Source organism: Apus apus, chromosome 5 (assembly GCF_020740795.1).
Source record: "Apus apus isolate bApuApu2 chromosome 5, bApuApu2.pri.cur, whole genome shotgun sequence".
NCBI lineage: Eukaryota > Metazoa > Chordata > Aves > Apodiformes > Apodidae > Apus > Apus apus.
The window spans coordinates 9932075-9949741 of NC_067286.1; the positions used below are offsets into that span (position 1 = coordinate 9932075).

Sequence of the window (17667 nt, forward strand, 5' to 3'; positions counted from 1 at the left end):
AGTAGAACAATAGAACTGATAGAACTAGTAGAACTGATAGAAACAACTGGTTGCACAGGTGGCAACCACAAGAATCCTTAGCACTCAGTGAAAGGGGAAAACCAAACACAGGGCAGAAGGCTAGGAGTTTGGATCTGAAAGAGAACTCATTCACATAAATAATCCAAAACCAAATATCACATTTCATCAGCAGTTCCTTCAGTCCAGCTAGGATGGAAATGAGATCTGGAGAAGTTCTCAGGATGCTCAGTCCTTTACAACCTCTACAAGGAGAATATGAAGATATATGTTTATACTGTGCCAGAGCCACAGATGGGGTGAAGTGACCATGACAAGAGGATTTCAAATAAACAAACCAAACAAAATCAGCACTAACTAGAGTTAGGTTAATGGTTGGCCTTGATCTTTAAGGTCTTTTCCAACCAGAACAATTCTGTGATTCTATACACTTACTCCCATGAAGTGAAGCCCAAGTACTTCCTGCTACTCAAGCCCTTAATTTTCTCCCAATCAGTTCAGATTGCTACTTAAAATTATTCCCCAGCTCAGCACAAGGTGACACAGCACAAAGAAAATTCATAATTAACAGCCTGGTAACAAGCATACAAGAGATGATCCTGTACAAAAAGAAGTTGATCTCATGAGTAACCAGAAACCAAAAACTACCTACTATCTTCTAAAGTTCATTAAGGGTGAAGTTTAACCAGAGGGGTTTTTCAGCTGGAAAGGGTGTCAGCAGAGAAAATTGCATTGCATTATGACTTTCTCTCTTGCTTTTAGCAACTGCCTTCACAGACTGCACTTGCTTCTCTAAATCCTTCTGTGCTGCTCCCTGTGTGCAGAAGTCTAGAAGCCAAGGGTATCACACATCCCTAACACCACCAACAGATGGGACTCAGTTCAGCCAATAGCACAGATTATAGTTACTGTGATACACTCTCATCTGATTATATGCAAAAAAATAAGCCCACTATCTGCCAAACCTGTCTTCTCAGAGAGAGGGGAAAACACAATCTGCTCCTGCTCTGCTTCCTGTGTTGCCTTTTTTTTTAAATTTTATTTTAATATTTTTTTTGTTGGACTACATCATACATGATTTGCACGATAGACTAAGAAAAAAAAACTTGGAATATCTAAAAGCCTTCCAGCTGGCTATTGGAGTTGCCTATTCAGCTAGGAAAATGGCAAAATACATTATCTAAAGCAAGTAGTATTTTGATGTACTCAGTCTTTCAAAAGTCACACTATACAAAAAAACCTCAGAAAATATGCAGAAGAATTAAGTTGAACTATAAAGGACTATTTAAAGTTTATTATAAAACATCCCCACATATTCCCAACAAAAAATTCACAGGGCTTTGGAAATTCTATTTTGATGCTTGGCTATGGCAGTTACACACAGGATAAACTGTAACACCTCCTTGGGCATTACTGCAGTCTACACAGGCAATAAGCTGCAAGCTTAAAAGGTCTGAGAAGGATTTAGCATGAACTAAGAGATCCAAAGAACCTGCTTTTTAAGAAGCCAGAACTCCACAACACACACTTACAATGCCAGGCACAGAAATGTTAAAAACTGAATTGGTAATATCCACTTGGCTGAATGCAGCAAATGGAGAAACTGCTGGCATTACTTGTCCACACCAATGCAGGTGAGATGACAGTGACAAGAACAAAAATTTTACTCTAATCCACATATTCCCATCACACAATTCAATAAATCATCTGCCTGAAGGAGTCAGATCCCAAATAGGAAGCTTTAGGAATCCAATTAACAAAATGTAGGAAAGCATCCAAAAACAGACAGGCAAAAGTGATCTCTAAACCCATGGGTTTTCTTCAGAATTACTCCCTCCTCAGCAGGTCTTACTAACAGCTCAGGGAGGAAAAAAGCAAAAAGAAATTAACCCAAGTTCAGGCTTTCACATCAGTGTTACTGGGACTCTTGAAATAAAAATAATAAAAATAATAATAAAAATAATCAGAACTCAAACTCAATACAAGCCAGGGCAGTAGTTTATAATTTGTATTGAGGTAGGGTCTGCCTTTCCCAACAGGGAATTGGGCTTCTCTTTCCCTTTTGCCCCTTCCCTGAACAGAACATTGCCCACAAAAATGTCGAGGGGGGTAATCAAACAAAACAAAAAACCCAAAACCCCTCACTGAACGACAGTCCAGAGCAGGAAGAGGAGCTGACAGAACACACAGCTCAGATTTAAGCACAAGTCTGAATTTTTTTCCTTTCATGGAACTAACAGTCTAAATATGACTAAAGATCATTTTTACTTGCTTTTTAATGCAACTACGCACAGATGAAAGAGTTATTCTTAGTCATCTTCTCAATGTCAAAAATAAACCCAGCGTTTTCCAGAATGTGTCACAATATAATATTAACTATGTATCTGCACTGTTACTGAATCAGTGGACACTTAATAGTCCTAATTTAGAGTATCTGTATTTTCTGGGAACAGTCTAATATCCCGAGCTGGAATACCCCGAAATGCTAATACCACTTCTGAAGGAGTAAATTTGCAGCTTAAACACCTCTAAAGCTGGTCCTAGTGATGAGCAAAGCAAACAGCCAGCATGCTATCCCTGAGCTGCCAGGGTGCCAGACACAGAGCAGAGGCTGCATTTTTCCAATTAGTGGACTCCTGGCACAGAAAGAGCTTAAAAAGAAAAGGTGCATCAAAGAAACAATTTGTTCACATATAAAATGCACACACTGGATGTATATTACACAGGTACAGGCATACAAAGCAACCTGGTCAAGTGTGAGATGTCCCTGCTCATAGCAGGGAGGTTGTAACCTGATGATTTTTAAGGTCCCTTCCAACCTTAACCATTCTATAATTCTATGAACCCCTCAGCCTTCCTCTAGCTCATTGGCTCTGAACACAACACACCAGCAAGCTGAGAAAACAGACGGATTGGATCGTACAGGAAGGCAGACATCAACTTTAGTCTTCCAAAATTGACTTTGTTTTAAGGGAATCAAAACACATCATGCCCATAAGAAGCAAAGCCTCTTCCACCAGAAAACAGTTTTTCTGCTGGTGTCAGGGGAATCAAACTGAGCTGAAGGACTCCTGAGTAACAGATACACGTTTCCAAGGACTCACAACAAATGTTACAGCCACATGGAAGAGTCCCAGTGGGAAATACATAGCATTTGAAAGTTTTCCCTTGAGTTTTCAAGATACTAATTATAAAATACCAGGGCAATGAGACAGCTGGAGCAAATACAAGGTACATGCTAAGAGGTGAAAAATTTAAGCATACACATGAAGAAACTAGATAGCAATCACCTCTCTTGTTTTATGGCTTCTTACACTGAAAGAGTATCTCCAGCCAAAAAATAGGCTCTCTCATCTCCTCTAGGAATGGGACACGGCCACCAGACGAGAAAACTCTGCTTCAGAGTATCTTAGATATTCTAGACAAAACTGAAGGAAATTTGAACTAACAAACAGCAGTGCAACCACCACCCTGATATCATGGATATTTTACTGCTGTGCATCTTTAGGGGAGCATTAAGGCAACTAAGAAAAAAAACAACAAATATTCAAACAGAAACAACTTCTCATTTCTGTGTAACTCTACCAGTTTGCTAAGAAGTCACCATTTTACAGATGAGGCAGGAAACATCACATCACTTGCTGAAGGCCACATGGCAAGAGGAATTTGGATACAGGATCCTTCAGTTTCCCATAAGAACCTCATTTCTCTACCTGTGCTATTGCCACTGCCAGCTCTGCTATCTGCCTGAGGTGGAGGCAGCAGTGATAAGGAGGAGTTGGGTGAGATATAAGTCAGGGGAGCAAAGTAGCCAATTACTGCTTTGGGCAACAAGTAAAACGGTTACACAGATACATATCTATATATAAAAATAAATACAAATATATATATTATATATATAAAAATATAAAGAAATTATATTATGAAAATAATTTGCATTTTCAAGCAGAGAATTGTAAAAACGTTGTATATTTTTCCAGTTCCTAAAGCAGTGAAACATGACAAAAACTGAGATTGAATATAAGATTCAGTTGGAGTAAGATTAAGATCAAGGATGTGTGCAGCATTAAGTCAGTAAACATAATTTCAATTCCTAAAATGTTTACTGACTTCTTAATACACAGAGAAAAACTTTATAGCATCTCTAGAGTTAGCAGCAGAAGTTTGCTGAGGCTTCAGTACAGTATTTTAGAAGTGCGTTTTTCAGATGCATCCTCCAGAAAGCAGAGAACCCACTCACTGTATTTAGATACCTACCCACATAACTGCAAACTAAGCATACATGGCCATACACTTATTCTGAGCTCTTGTGTAAATGATAACAGACATGAATTCCAGTTTGGTTGTTGGATAATCTGCTTTCCACCCATGCAATATAATTAGCAACCAATACAGAGTCGTGAAATGGGGGAAGCAAGATGCCCTCTTTTCTCCCAGATCAAGGCACTTCATGAACATCAATTAGATGCTAATATTCCTGGGAGACAAGCGTGACAAGTCTTATTAAGCCATTTTACAGATTAGGACACTGAGTCACTGAGAGATTAAGAACTTCCTCAAAACCAACACTGGAGTCAGAAGAGGGGCAGCTTACACCCCAGCCGGGCCTGGCAGCACGAGTCTGCACGGCTCCACGTCACTACAAGCTACAGAGCCTCTAAGACAGAAAAAAAAAAATAGTCCACGCTCATACGAGGTCTCTTGGCCATGCCAACATGCCTTAGTTTTGACCTGCAGGGACCTTCTTTAGATACAAGAATGTAGTTTGGTTTCCACGCTCAGATCGCATTTTGGCTGGAAGTACCCGCAAGGTTGCCAATTGTAAACGGTTTTTAAAGTCAACAGAGACCTCCAGATCCTTTCTGATAAGCTTGAGAGAGAAAGGTTAGAACTTTTTGATACTGGTTCAACGCTATAAGCCTAGGGGCAAATGAATCTACAATCATCAGTCTTCAAGCAACCCCACCGCCAACTATCTGAATTCAAGTCACACGCTGAATTTACACGTTACAAACATAATGAACATGACAAGACAATTACTACCAGAGGTTAAGACATACTTCAAAGCACAAAGAAAAACCCAACCGATGCCATATTCAATCAGCCCAAAAGGTGAGCAGAGAAGGATGTTACGCTGATTAACACTCATTAAGACGCGTCCAAACTAATAGCCCACTTCAGTGTTGTAACCTATTCGGAAAGCATTTCGCTGTCTTGATCGCAGGGTACTTACGAAGCCAAAGATTATTTTTATTTTCCTACGTCGCCCTCCGACACCGCGGCAGAAGGAGCCCAAAGGAGTCACCCTCCTGCCTCACCAGCGAGGCGCGGGGGCAGCCACGGGAGAGCCCCGGGGCGGCAGAACCCGCAGCCCCAAGCAGGGCACCAGCCCCCGCACCCCGCCGAGGGACGGCGCGGCCCCGGCTGCCGCCACCCGCGGAGGCGAGCCCGGCTCTGGGTGCCCTGCCCCGCGGCGGGACCCTCCGGCACCGCCTCCCGCGGGCAGTCCCGCTCCCACCGCACCTGCTCCGCCCGCGGCGCGTCCCGCTCCCACCGCACCTGCTTCTCCCGCAGCAGCGCTACCCCCGCCCGCGGACCTCCCGGGGCTCCGCACGCTGCCCAGAGCTCCGCACGCTGCCCAGGCTCTGCGCGGCGGGGCTCCAGGCGGGGCGGGGCTGCGGGCCGGGGCGGGCCGGGGCGGGCCGGCTGCCCCAGCCCCGTGCGAGCTGCGCCGGGCGCCGCTGCGCTCCGAGCAAGGTGCGTTTCGCTGCCGCCCCTCGGCACGGGGCTTGTTGCTGAGCTTTTGGGGTTCTGCCCCCCTACACACACACACCCGCGCCCCCTCGTGGCTCTTCCCGACCGGCCCTGCCCGGTGCTGCGGGGGTCCCGCACAGCCCGCCCCGCCCGCAGCCCCGCGGCTGGAGGCAGGGGCTCACCTGCCGGCACCGGCCCGGCCCGGAGCCGCGACCCCCGCCCAGGCAGCGACAGGGCGGGGGAGGAGATGCCACCTGTAAACTGGGGAAGTGGCGTGTGTGTCAGCACATCCGGCAGAGAGTGAAACAAGGAACTCAGAAATGTGTTGTTTTTTTCCCGTCTGCTCCGGTTCTATGTTTGAGGGAAGCTTAAGGATGGTCATATAGCTAGGAGATGTAAGAAGATCAGGTGAGCAAGCAAATGGAAAAGGACTGGAAAAAAGTTCAAGGCTAGCAGGTAACGTAACTAACAGCACTTACACTACAACTCCTTGACTTGTATCAACATCTTGGTAACGGTAGTAGTGAAGCTTTGTGGGGAGGGGGAAAAAAAAAAAGGAACTAAAACCCCAATTAGGATGCACTTGAACTGCTGCAGCTGAGAGGCTGAAATGCTCCACAGCTAAAGCTCACATCTACTAACTTAAAGGTTTGAGAAAAGACTCAGAAGGTCCACTTTTAGGTATCTTAAAACATTCATAATCACTTTGACATGTACCACACAGACACTGTCTCTTAAGTGACCTTGAAGAAAGCTGTGCCAGGACAAGAGAGCTGGACCCCGGGCTGCCATGACATGAGCTACCTGACCTTTTTCACACTTGCCTGCTCTGAGCCAAATTTAAAGCTGCTTTGGAAAACATGGTGAGAAAACAAGTGTGAATGTGGCCGTATTTATCCATTCACAGCTGAATGTAACACAACCTCTAATGAGCCAAGCATTTAACCAACTCTCTGAAGTAATTTGTTGATCTCAAGGCAAGCATTTTGTTGTGGAAAATACACCTCATCTGGGTTGAAATTTATCTTGTATCTTTTTGCACCATGCTTGGCTTAACCCAAGTTTTACTCAATCATTAACTTTTGAATTGTGGTGTGTTTATCTACTTATTTAACTTTGGGAGATTAAATGTAGTTTTACCTCAAAGTGATAAAAGCTACAATATAGAAATAAAGGTGCATGCTGTTCCTCTGTTATCTAAAAGACCATCTTCTTTAGTAGGCTAGAGGAAGGCAAGAAGAAGGAATGGGAAAAACCTCTGGGCAAACTTCCAGCAAAAGTGATCTGTAGTTAGCAAAGAGATGCATATGAAATAAATAATATCTATCTGATTTGTATGAAGTCTTCAGTCCAGCACTGAGAGCCACGTGAAAGCAAGACTCCTCCGCAGAGAACCCAGAAATTACAAAGTAAAAAATAATTTAACCCCACCTGGGAAATACTCCAAAACTTCCTTCTTTACAAAAGATGTTCCTTCTTGGATAGGAAAGATGCTGACAGCACCGGCCTCCCATCTATCTCTTCACCTTTACCAGCTGTCCTCTTCCCTCATCTCCTCTCGGAAAAAGTCCATAAGCAGATAACTTTCTCCCACCAAGTCCTTCCAAAATGTTTATGTGCTCCCTGTAAAGGGGAGACATGTCAGTGGCTGCATGGAGACCACCAGGGACCTTGCTATTCTATTAACTATAATTAGCATGTTTATTGATTGTCCTTAAATATTTGAGCTTTGAAAATGCCCAACAGATGAACATACAGTTCACACTCACTAACCTTAACTGTTGTCATAACCATCTTTTAAAATCATGTTTCATTAGATGTTACTTAACCAGAATTAAGAAATGCTTATTCACAGTCACATCTACCTCTCTCCAAAGGAAAACATAACTAAGAAACAGTCTAATTTTACAGACTAAGATGAACACACTTTAGTAAAGACTAGATTAACAAACACTAATCAAGAACTACAAATTCAGCATTATGTGTGGCTCTGTTGGCTACCCTAGTCCCCCTCCCCTAGATCAAGCATGGGACATGCAACCATAAAGGGGAATGGTGACTTCTCTGGGTGCTGTGCAGCCTCCCCTTCCAGTGAGACCAAGTTCCTAACTCATTATTTTTAACAGTGCAGCTACTTTGCAATTATTTTTTTTCATTTGGCCCTAGCCTGTTCTCCCTTGTTGAAAGGACAGGAAAAAGGAGTAAGAATAGCCCTTATGAAAAACAATCCAGCCTTATCAACTGGTATAAAGCCATGCCTGCCAACTCCACTGTAGGATGTTCATCCCTTCACTGTGGCTGATTATGGAAAGCACTCCCTTTCCTGACATGTGCAAGCCTATCTATTCAAATTCTTGCAAATGTAACACTATCTACATATCCAACACAATAAAAGCCCTTCTTGTGGTATTTAAACGACCTGTCTGATGTTTCCTGGGTAATTGTGGATATCTTTAAAGTTAACTGAACTTTTCTTTGTAAAGAAGACATGGTCTGGTTGTTGTATCACAGCCTGGGTCTCGGGAGACCACGGCGAACTCCCTCATCCACCACTCATCTCCTTTATGGCTTTGAAAAGTCACGCACACATGGTGTCTTATCAGTGATCTATAAGGTGAAGGTAGTAAGAGTTCCTTACTTCATGGAGGCCTATGAGGGTGAAACCCTCTATGAGGGTGAAACCTGGACATTCTCCTACATCACATGAAAGGCCATTATGGGTAGCATGGGTATTTTCCTGCTCTTGGTTTGAATTTTGTCCTCATACTCATCTCTGGTGAGAATCGGTAGTTAAATGCAGATTTTCATATTCTCTTCCTTCACTAATGCTTTTTGTTTTAAATGAAGATATAAAGCCATTAGGGTGGTTCTTTTAAAGGAATTTTGTTTTATGGATTGAGGAAAAGAAAATAGATCTAAGTAAAGGAAGCTGAATTCTGTATGTGGGAGCGTGTAATTTTCCCAGAGCCTGGAATAGCTGGATTTTCTTACCACATGTGCAGGAAGTAGCCCTTCCTACCAGATCCTGAATTTATCAGATAATACCCTTGGCATATAATGGAAGTACTACAGTGTGAAATACGTTCCAAGCAATATTTCTGTTCAAGTTTCTAAACACATTAACAGATTTATACATGTTCACTGAAGAACAGTTGAAAACACTTTGGTTCATTGGTAAATAATGAATATTTAAACTATTCAACTGGATCCGTGTTTCTTAATTAAAAAAACAGACAGAAGTGCCAACAAAACACACCTAGCTAGTTTTCTAGTCCTCTTCCCACAGCTGACTACAAGTTCATTTGTTAGGGAAGTTTGGGGATGGGTCCTTCATCTCCCTAGCTTCCTCATATTAGCAGTTTCCCATACACTCACTGCGTGTGCTGCAGTAACAGCAGGAGGGCTCTCCCACATTGGCACAGAACTGCCAGGATTTCTATTTGCCCTGTGTTGCCTCTATCTAAAAGGGCAAGCTCTATAGTTATCCCACAGCACGGCTGGCCAGTAACACACCCCCAGGATGGGAATATTAATCCTTCTTTCTTCAACACAAATATTCTGGTTTTTTGGTTTTGGAGAGTGAGTTGGTGGTGGTGGTTTTGGGTTTTTTGTTTGTTTTTTTGCTTTGGAATTTTTTTCCCCCATATGTGCATGCTTTCTCTGATATTTTGCCAAAAAGGAGATAGTTTGCATGGTGCAGGCTAGTGACACAAATCTAGGAAATTTCACTCCTTGGATCACAAGTCTTTGCTGGTTAAATTTCCCTGAAGCTAAAAAGCATTGTACTGACATGAAATTTTTAATGCTACACCAAATCCAAGCATAGGATGATCTCTTGCTTCCAGTATCATTCGATATTAACTGATTGATTTCCTAAGACACTTGGATAACTGCAGGCTCATATAGAGAGTGCCAGGTAGCCAGCACGAGCCTCTTCAGAATTTTCACTTAATTAATCCAAAAATTCCATCTTTGAAGGCAGATGAGCTTGATGCTCTCTAAGATAACTCTCATTTTAGTAAGGAATAAAATAATAATCCCATATTTGTTCCTGTACCAGAGTCACACCTCAGTGTCATTTCACTTCATGTAAGAGCTAATGTCAGCTTTAGTGATGTTGTAATTGCAAATCATGGAAGCAATTTTTTTTAATTTTGAAAAGCAACAACCAGAACCTTCAGAAGTTCAAAATTCCTCTTGAGGCACATATAATTTTGTAATGTGTACTTCAATTTTGAGAAGGTTTGTCAGACAATCAAATAAGGTGGACACTATGAAAAGTATAATAAATCTTCATTATGAAGTAGCTTTTTGGGTTTTTTGTGTTTTGGTTTGGTTTTGTGGGGTTTTTTTGGTTGGTTGGGTTTTGTTTTGTTTTTTGTTCTGTCCTAGTTGTAGCCAGTCTTTTAGCCAAGATTAAAAGATTTAGTCTTCCACAAGGAAATATTAGGGTATTTTCCCTAAGGAGTATAACAATTATTGCACTAAAAGACTTCATTTTACTAATGTTGAGTCCTGAGTGTCCTAGGGGCTTTATTCCACAGATATTTTATATTTTCATTTCTAACATTCGGGTTTGTGTGCTCAGACTCAGTTTTGATTCTGCTTTGATTTGCAGGAGTCACTACTGTTGAGAAATACATATGAGAGAATATCAAAGGCTTAGAGCTACTTCCATTGAAATAAATGTCAGCATCTCACCAACTTCATAGAGAAAAGCATCAAGTAATTAAACATTGTTTTGCATGGGTTCCAATAGGCTTTGGATCAGGCCTCATTTTCCTAGCTCGTCCTTGCAGCTTTGCTGCTTTGGATTCTGCTGACAAACAACTCTCTGTAAAACTAACCGACCAAGCTCAACAAAGCTGATAAGATTTGCTTCCTGCACTGCTGTGCTAACACTTTTCCTGCAAACACAGTCTGAGTTTGGTCATACTTGATTTCAGATTAAGGATTTGTGGAGCAAAGTGAAACTTCAGTGTCAGCTAAAGTGATAAAGAAATTTAGGTTAACTTGTAGTCTTTCCAGACAAATTATTCCAGGCTGTGTACAGCTGGCAAATAGATTCTGCTTTGTTAGGGTGCTAAAACATCTGCACAAGCCAGTAATTGTCAGCTGCTTAAAGGATGTCACATTGCAAAACAGCCAGCTATGCTGCTTCAGATTATATCAGGAGAAAAATATAGTGATTGGTGATAAAGATGTTGGGGAAATTTTGTGAAAAAAAAACACCAACAAAGCCAACACAAAAGACTTGTATGTTTAGCACACACATGCATGAAAATAGTTCCTAGAATGTGACTGTCAGTGAATAAAGGGAATCTGCTGCAAATACATGCTTAATACAAATTAACCATTCTGTCTGTGTCGTCAGTAAGAACCTGAGATTATTTCTTGTCTGTGGGAAACTTTCTGTCAGAGACAAGGATCACTTTCTTGATGCTTTGATGTTGGCATATTAAATCTTAGCAGAGATTTTATTTAATTAACTGTTATTTATGTTTTGTGGGTGTTACTGAACAAAGTATTTCCTGAGTGTCATCAATAGATGAATGACAGAGCGTTCAAACCAGTGAGGACCATGACAAGTCTGAGTGCAAATACAGTCTCTGGTGGTATTTTAGGGAAATTACTCTCTTTCTCAGACAGCTGAACACTCAGACGTACTTGCCTAGCTCAAGGATGAAACCACAACACTTCTAATTGCCATTCTTCTAGTTTCACAGCTTCTCATTCTTAATTTTTAAGTTAAACACTTCTAGTTAGTCTGTGCTAGTGCAGTTGTTTAATTAATCTGACTCCACATGCATGAGCAAACTCATGTTAGAAGTTTAGTGGTAAATCTTTTTTTTCTCTTTCTTAGGGAAGGAGGTGCTTTCTTTGGCAATCCTAGAGTTTACTTTGGGAGATTCTAGTGACTTATCATTTGTTGTGCTGCATTATGCTGAATTAGAGAGGAGATGACCTCGCTTCCCATGCTTAGCCAGAAAGGAATGGTTAGGAAGAAGATGTAGTCCTTTTAAAAAAATTATCTAACACAAATGTTTCTAACTTGCTCTATGGAGATAATAGAAAACAAGCAGCAACTGCTGGGTATCAGTTTTGTCTGTTATACATTATGGTCTGTCTTGACAGCTTAAAATAAATAAATTATATGTATTCAACCCCCCTTTGTTTAATAATAAGGTTGCTAAGAAACAAGAGTTATGCATGTTTAATGCAATTTACACTCAGCATTTATATAAAAACATTAAACATAGCCATGATGCACTTGGAGACTGTTACAGTGCAACTAAAATGCAAATTCTTGGTCTCGGCAAAGGAAAACTGTGAATTTTACTCTCATGTCATAATAAGGGATTCTGGCCAATGTATAATTACAACTTCTAAAGTTCCTTTCCATGTTCTGGATCCTGTAGGAAATGTCAATCAATGTCACTGACATTTTAACTCTCACATTTATTCAAGATAACATTTATAAAGTTTTCCAAAGGATACTGTCAATAAGAGCACAGTAACTAAAGACCTATAAGTTCCACAGAAATGGTGCAGATTATGGTTATATATAGTTCCAACAAGAAAAGTATCGATGCACATAAAAATTTGGTTTACCTGTAGGTTTGCATTTCAATCTGATTTATACGTGTTACAGATAATTGCATATGTTAACTTCCTTCAAAAATGTTTAATTGTCCTGGTTCAGGAGGTAAGTGGTTCCGCTCCATGAAATATGTATATTGACATTTTTCACTACTGTGTTCATTGGTAAGAAAGAAAATTTCATCCAGCCTCTTACCTTTCACAATCCTATGCTCATTTAAACCAATAACCAACTTTTCTTCTGACCTCACTCAACTGCAAAAACAACAAAAAAAGACCAAGGTATCTGTTGAAAGCAAGGATTGTGCAGTCCTCACTGGAGGCCAAACCGCAGCACAGCAACACAACTGCTAAAGCTAAAGACATTTATGATGCTGATAACCTACCCACAGGACAGACACAAAGAGACTTTTTCCTAAACCTGGTGCTATAAAGTTGTGAGTTATGGGTCCCTAATCATTATATTAACCTTAGGGAAATTATCCTCTAAACATTAGACTTCTTTCTGGGTAAAAATTACAACAGCATTCTCAAACTGTTACTCAGGAACATGTTCTTGAAAGTTTAATTGCTTTTTAACTACCCACTGCAACTTTGTTGTTTTAATTTTATATCCAGCTACAGCAGCACTGAAGATTTCTCCTTTCTTATCTGATCACAGAAAAAAACACACCAAAACCAGCTTATTCCTGTTTCCACCCTTTCATCTCTGGTTTCTTGAATGAGGCCTAAAGCCATTTACCTCTCTAACCTTATGTCATAATTATGTTGTTCAAACTTAGTCAACTTCAGTTTTCCCAGTTAAACTGGCCCATTTCCAGCAGTGTCATTTTTCCATAAACTTGCAGGGAAGAGATCAGCCTTACCTAATGCCTCTGCTCCTAGAGGAGCTCAGCATTGCCCTGGGGACACAGGCCCCACACACAGACATTAGTGCTATCAAAACCCATCTGCCAAAGTTAAAGTGGCTCAGGAGGACACAACACTTATGAGAGGGAAGGCAAGTGCTACAGGCCACCTGGCAGAGCAGAAGTTTTACAGCAAGCATTTGACATGCTGAGACCACGTGTGGCAAAAGGCTGTGGTCATTCTCTTTCCTGCCATAAGTTTTGGAGATTTCAAAGATGCTGCAGGTAATCCAGCCCCTCCTGCTGCCTCCCCCCAGGAGGCTCTGCAGCCCCACGTTTCCTCTCTCCACTTGGCTATTGGCACAGCCTTCAACACAGGTGACACCTCATTAATTGCTACCATCTACCAGAGTAACACTAAAGCTTGTTGAACAACCTCTTTTCTGTTGCTTGGGTTTTCTTCCTTCATGTGATCTCACTGGATCACAGCACAAACAATATTGTTCCTGATGACCTGTAAAATATTTTTATGAACTCCATAATTTAGTATTTAAACATGTCATGTTAGCAACTTTAAACAAACAAATGTAGCTTAAAGAGAGACCTCTTCAGAGTGGCACCATCTGCCAATAGTTTTCCAGTCTCAGAACCAGTATAACAACAAAAAAAAGAAGTATTTTTAAATTATTTTTTTAAAAAAGAAAAGGTCCTGTGCATCTGCAAATTTGTCAACAAGGCAGCTGGCATCCTTCCACCCTTCCTGCTAGTGCATACCGAGAGTTTGAAATATCAGATTTCAGCTGGTGAAGGAGGAGCCTGAACACATTGAGCAAAACCACTTTGAACTCTGTGGAATGGTAGCAGCAGCACTTGGGGAGAAACAAAGCCTGGGCACAAGTGTGTTTCACAACAGCTGAAATAAAAACATGTAACAACTGCCACATTCCCAGAGGAAATCCCGTTGAGCAGAACTTAGTCCATCAACCTGTCCTATGTTTGCTCCATGTTGTTAACAGTACTGGCACTTCTTTCAAGTACCTTCATAGGTTATTTACAATTCATAAATGAGACTGAGGTGTGAAACTTAGCACAACTGAAAAGTCTTCCTTTGCCATTCAACCTTCTTGATTTGAAAGCACTTCTTTCTGCATGTTAAGTGCTTCTTTTAGCTGTATTGCATCCTTGCAATTTGTAATGAGCAGCAATTATGCTGCTCTTTCAAGATACACATCTGGCATCACCCATTTAGCCACATAGAGTTTAACAATGTACAAGCTAAGGACTAACAGGTGTTTCAGTATTAAAAAAGTCAGTTTTAAATAACTTCACAGGATTCAAGCGGCTTCTCTGTTTACAGTAGTGCAATACTTCCTGGTCACCTAGACATCAGTGTCTGGCCTTTCACTGTCACCCACACAGCCAACTATTAGTTGTCAGAGAGCAAAGAGAAGTTTAGATATACATGTATAACTCTTATTAAATTTCAGTAAAATACAGTCACTGTCTAACAGACTGTTTTGGAGAATGGTTAACTCTCAAACTTCACAGATGAAACTTCCTTATTAAAAAAAAGTTGTACATTTCAAGCAGACTTCTCTCTATATAATTGAATTAAACTGGTGGTTTCCTTCAAGAGACCTGCCCCTTTTCTTATTATTTACTCCAGGCATTGACAGAATAAGAATTTTTTTTAAGAGTGCAGTAGCACCATTTTTATCCAACACGTACATTTCACTTTGCAGTCATGGAGGAAAAGTTTACATGTACTTTTTTATTTCACAATATACCCAGATGTTGGAAACTTGCCGACTCTTGCCTTCCGTTTTGCTTAATACATTAGTCTACAAAGCACCAATAAGCATCTCAAACTAAGCTAATGCCTGCATGTTATTATTTACAAATGTGTAGGCACTTGCCTGGAGGCAAAACAACCCATAATACTGCTACCACTTATTGTTATTTACATTTGGCTTTTTCTTTTTTAGTAAGGGCTTTCCTGCAGCATTTTTTTTGTTTCAGGTTGTAGTTTGGCCTGCCCTTGGTATTGTACATAGTACCTTTTTCATCCTAGCATCTCTGTACGCCAGGCAGACAAGGTCAGCCTAGAACAAGGGGTTGCAGCATCTCCCAGGGCCTGGCTGGGCTGCATTACTAGCACTTCTGTGGACAAATATGCAGAGTTTGATGAAGTCAGTGGAAAGACTGGCTTTGGTTAGCTTTGAGTCTGGTTATAAATTAGGAAAGTTTGATTTTAGTTCCATTACTTGTTCACAATGTGGTTTTTATTCTGTGTTAACAGCATAACTCCTCTTTAAACAATGACAGAACTGCTTTTTTCAGTCAAATGGTCAGTTTGTCAGTCAGTTACACTGTAAGATTACCAGAGAGGGATTCTAAGATTCTGCTGACTGGAGAGGGGGAAAAAAGATGCCCTGTCTGCTTTTGTGGACAAAGTAATTGACTTCAAGGGAACTGTACGTTATTCTGTTATGCTTTGTATTCAGCATATGGGAAAATACCACGGGAGCAGCTGTTACCCTACCTTTCCAGAAGAACAAAGTGAATAAAAATTACAGTCCTAGGGACAACTTGTCAAGGGCAACTCTAACAATGGCAGAAGCAGTATTAATGCAGGAGTTCCTAGCTTCTGTGTCCCGTTCCTCGCTCTCCCTGTATGACATGTGACATGTACATATTGTATCACAGAAGAAAGAACATAGGAAGTGCACAGTAAATCAGGGTTTTGTCAGTTTAACAAGGGTAAGTTTAAATAAATATGTATTCTTGGAATCAAAAGCATCAGGCCTGAAAACAAGACAGCAGCTCTTAAGGAAGTATATTTTTAAGTTTAAAAGTGGTTACTGTCCCCACACATTCATGTGAGTAAGATAAAGATGTAGAGAAAGAGCATTAAGTAATTAAAGTGGGTTTGGTGGGTTTGTTGTTTTTTGGGTTTTTTGTTTGTTTGTGGTTTTTGTTTGTTTGGGGTATTTGTATGTTTTAAAGAAATAACATTTTCCATTAAAAAATACCAGTCTTGTACAACTGACAACATCTATGCAGTCATGTATCAATAGAGTCTGCTTTCTGAGCAATTATTTTCCCTCAGAACATTTTCTATTTATAAACCCCCTTAAGCCTTTTGCACTGTTTTCTGTTCAGACATACCACATATATGGTATGACTCAGCCAATAAGTCCAGGCACTTCCCAAACCCAGGATTCAAAACTAGTAAAAAAACTATGAACATGCTCAAAACTTGACTGATGCATCAAAATACCGTTTAAACTTTTTTGTTTTGGGTTTTTTTGGGTTTTTTTGGTTTTTTTCCTAGAGAAGGAGTATGTTAGAAATTGTTCACCTTGCCATCAGAGGCACTTAGGCACTTGTTCAACAAGAGTAAGAATATTTTGCTCATTCTTTCACTCTGAAATGCTTTCTATTTCTGTAATTAATCTACCACAATGTTGTATTTCAAAAGCAAACTGGCTTATGACTGAGAATTGAAACACGGGTAACTCTCCTGCTGCTCCTCTTTGGGCTGGGCATTGTTACAAAGAAATGCTTGATATTTTTAGCTTGCATAAGAAACTGTCTTAGAAACAAAAAGACATAACTGGCTAAAATTCTCATTTTCAACTGACTCATTTACTAACTCACTGCTATTTTTTCAGCTCTAGAATATCAGAGGTCTTGTTAATTTTTCTATGAACAAAAAAAGAATTATGTTTAAATAATTATCTGTAAAAAGTGGATAGATGGAACAGAGCACAGGCAATCTCAAGTCTCCTTTTAAGAGCAGAAGCATTATCAAAAACTAATATTTTCATCCTAGAACATTAATTACTTCATAACTACTATATGCATGATTCATAATGGAAACAACCACAGAATTTCTTCCAGTAAAAGAAGAGCAGTAGAAGTATTTCCTTTTGCCCAGATGCATCAGATTTCTGGCATTTCAACCATTTAGCTTAAAGACAGCCCCACCTACATGTGTTGTCCTAACCTGTATGCACCAACAAACCCCAAAAGTATTCCTAACTCTTTGGAATATCCTGAGGGATGCAATCTGCAAATAAATCTCAAATCTGTAACACCTTAGAAATGCTACTATAGAAATAATAGTATTTTGCATTGCAAAGGGCAATTTTTTATTTTGAGTCTTACCCTGTTTTACAGCTGTGGTTGTTGTGCCTCAAGGAAGTGAATGCTCACAGTGCAAGCCATGGCCAGGCTGAAAATAGAATTGACACATTTTTACACCTAGTTGCAGCTTTCACTCTCATGGTCCTCCCACCAAACACTTGCCTTCATTATTTTCATTTGCAGATGGGGAGAAGGAAGCTATGGAGATTACACCCAAGTAACATCATTTATTCAAAATCTCTCTTTTAGATAACAGCTTCTTTTCTGTTACTGTTTCAGATACTTCCCAATTCTGAGG

The 17667-nt window shown here is 40.4% G+C and overlaps 1 protein-coding gene and 1 long non-coding RNA gene across 11 annotated transcripts in view; one reads left to right on the forward strand and one right to left on the reverse strand.

Moving 5' to 3' along the window:
• Nucleotides 1-17457, reverse strand: part of MICAL2 (microtubule associated monooxygenase, calponin and LIM domain containing 2) — a 91647-nt gene extending 74190 nt beyond the window's left edge. For 4 of the 9 annotated variants that reach the window (XM_051620754.1, XM_051620750.1, XM_051620752.1 and 1 more), the window contains exon 1: nt 5578-5671. The gene's annotated coding sequence lies outside the window, so the exon portion shown is untranslated. Of the gene's footprint in view, nt 1-5251; nt 5465-5541; nt 5673-7203; nt 7396-17390 lie in introns of those variants that run through there. The other 5 variants (XM_051620746.1, XM_051620747.1, XM_051620745.1 and 2 more) reach the window with 5 other exon arrangements.
• On the forward strand, nt 5737-7229 carry LOC127385193 (uncharacterized). Of its 2 annotated transcripts, XR_007889617.1 has the most exons (4): nt 5737-5775; nt 6140-6228; nt 6497-6635; nt 6991-7229. It is a non-coding gene; the product is annotated as an uncharacterized LOC127385193 (long non-coding RNA). The 2 variants fall into 2 exon arrangements; XR_007889616.1 differs by lacking the exon at nt 5737-5775 and having other exon boundaries at nt 5782-6228.
• Nucleotides 17458-17667: the final 210 nt, after the last annotated feature.